This window comes from Ptychodera flava, chromosome 12 (assembly GCF_041260155.1).
Source record: "Ptychodera flava strain L36383 chromosome 12, AS_Pfla_20210202, whole genome shotgun sequence".
NCBI classification, from domain to species: domain Eukaryota; kingdom Metazoa; phylum Hemichordata; class Enteropneusta; family Ptychoderidae; genus Ptychodera; species Ptychodera flava.
In genome coordinates, this window is record NC_091939.1 from 35,499,847 (window position 1) to 35,502,512 (window position 2,666).

Here is a 2,666-nt window from a genome sequence, read left to right on the forward strand (position 1 = left end):
TACATCGTTGGACTTAAAACTTACCTCTTACATCAACAGATCTCAATTTCAATTACCTTACCAAAATTTTAGGCCTCTCGCAAACTATTACTTCAAATTTGCCGCAAGCTTTGCAGTAAATTTGCAGCAAACTTTTTTCTGCAAATAAGCCGGCGATTCATTTTTCAGATGCAAATTAGGTTTCTTGTGAACTTGCTGCAAATATGCAGCAAACTCCCTGCTGCAATGTTGCTGCAAACTCTTTGCAGCAAATTTGCGGCACAATCCTTGCAGCAACTTCCGCCAAATTAATTTCAATGTTACTGAAAATTTCCCGCAAACTCCATACAGCACATTATTTTCCATGTTACTGCAAATTTGCTGCAAATTACACATGCAAAATTGCCTTCAAAAGTTGGTATAATTCCACAACAGTCAGCTCTGGATCAGTAATAGTAAGAAAACTGAATACATATTGAAAACCAAAGAAGCGACACAATTAAGAGGCAGCAAAATTTCTTGTATTGTACCACAAGTTCCAAATTTTTATCTTCTCCAAAAATATAATAAGTTCAGCTCAGATGTGTACACACAGTTGTAAAATTACTTGTAGACATGGCCAATGAAAACCTGACAAATCTTAAGACAGACTGTGGACAGCACAAGATGTGTTTTATCCAACTAAGCTCTGAAATACCAGTTTCACGAGAAACAATGGTCAGCGCAAATAGTTATTATTTAATAAAAAGACAACAGAGAAATAAAAAGGTTAAATTCAAATTGTGGTACAATTTATTTTATATGCCATGTTCATTTCATGCCACATAAGTGTCTTCAAGATATTTTCTTTTGGCTTGAGAAGTTTCATTATATTTACATTACTGTCAAACGCTGCGATTTGGATTTTCTGTTTTCTGAATTTCTTGTCCCTTTTAGGCTTTAATCAGAGAACCAGCAATGCATTCTGAAAAATAAAAATCGTTCAGGGAAGAGTGTAAGTCTTTTACCGTTTGACCAAACGTAAATTTCATGAAAGAAATCAATAATTATTTGAAAATGAGACAGAGTCAAGTTGAAAATTGATGCAGAAAAATGCATAAATATTCACGATCGTTTAATGATTTAATGTCCGACAACCGACAACTCGCCGAATGTTGTTTACATACACGACGGCGACAATCTGCAAAAATCTCAGCACTTAGTTACTGCATGGAGGTAGTACCACCTCCATGGTTACTGTAACTGTTGTGAAACGAAAGTGAATTCAGTATGAATCAGTTCTCAACGAAAATTTATCTGTAGGTAAACATAGGAATACAAGGATTACAGAACATAATAGCGATGTACAGACGGACGGTACATTGACTTACATTTGTGAACGGCTCGCAGACGCTGGAAGATTTTCGGTTGCAGGTCTCCCGTCTCCGTGCTGTACCACGGTCCCTCCACGACGACCGTGGCTGTACGTACATACAAATATAGTCAGCAACTTTACTGCCTTCGCTTCACAAAATAGAACTCCGTCGTTCACAAAATTAGAACTCCGTCTGTCCCTGGTACTGTACACACGTTTTTCCAACACTGTGATATCATTTGGCTGGCGATTCCATAGAAAGATCACGAAATTGTCCACTAGATAACTCCCTGATCACAAGTACACAGCCGATGGTACCAAAATCTAACTTGGCGCCGATCAAGCCTGATGACGTTAACGGAAGTGATATCTATATATCATTACGCGATTGATAATGTAGTTCCGATTTTAAACGCTGGAATTGACTCTACATCTGCACCAATCCGTTATATATCATACTTAATATAGCATTTAATTTATTAGTTTAATGAAAATGGTTATTTTTACCACAGAAAGACTAAAAAGAGAGTACAAATTCTTTCAGCACGAAGAATCAATATCAATACGCGAACTGAACTTGATGAACCGTGACCTCAGAGTGTAAACATGTCGACTGGGCTCCTCGTCGCTGGATACACAGGACGTGTTTGACGTTGCAAGTAGCGCATTTGATTTGCGTACAGCGGCTCGGGATGGAGTGTAATCCTAAACCTCAAATTTGTGCTCGGCAATATAATTCTAACGCTGAACACATGGACAAAAGCCTTTTACCTCAATTCATGTCATCAGAAGGCGAGATTTTGTTAGCGAAATCGATGGACACACACTGTGGATAGAGCCTAGAGCCTAGAGGGACTGAATGTACGTACCATGGCATAGGCCTACTATGATGTGATATTTAGCTAGCTTCGAGCACAGCCACTACTCTGCTTGGAGGGAGTAGCGGGTCCTTGCTTATACCAAACATTGAATGCATTGACATTTACTTGTCTGTTTCTACGATGAAAAGTTCTCATCAGTCGATATTTTTAAGGCACAGATTTGCAGTATACAAAAGTTTACGACGTGTCCGTACAGACCATAACAGACGCACATTTCGTTCGAAACTGCTTGCATTTTGGTATCATTCGTAGAACATACAAGACAAGGTGTAACTTGCAAGACAGACAAGTCCCTGTTTTAAAAATTTGTTTTCCAAAAAATTCAGTTGTCGATCAAACCATGATTTACCCAATCGGATTGTCAAAGGTTACTATTATTAATGTCACTACGGTATACTATAGATGCGCTCTTATATCCATGCAATGTTGCCGAGTTATGCCAGCTTAACTGA

The 2,666-nt window shown here is 38.3% G+C and overlaps 1 long non-coding RNA gene across 1 annotated transcript; it reads right to left on the reverse strand.

Annotated features, from left to right (window-relative positions):
* Nucleotides 1–748: 748 nt before the first annotated feature.
* Nucleotides 749–1,471, reverse strand: LOC139145748 (uncharacterized). The gene is made up of 2 exons (XR_011555006.1): nt 1,350–1,471; nt 749–943 (listed from the first exon to the last, which is right to left on the reverse strand). It is a non-coding gene; the product is annotated as an uncharacterized lncRNA (long non-coding RNA).
* Between the last annotated feature and the right edge of the window lie 1,195 nt (nt 1,472–2,666).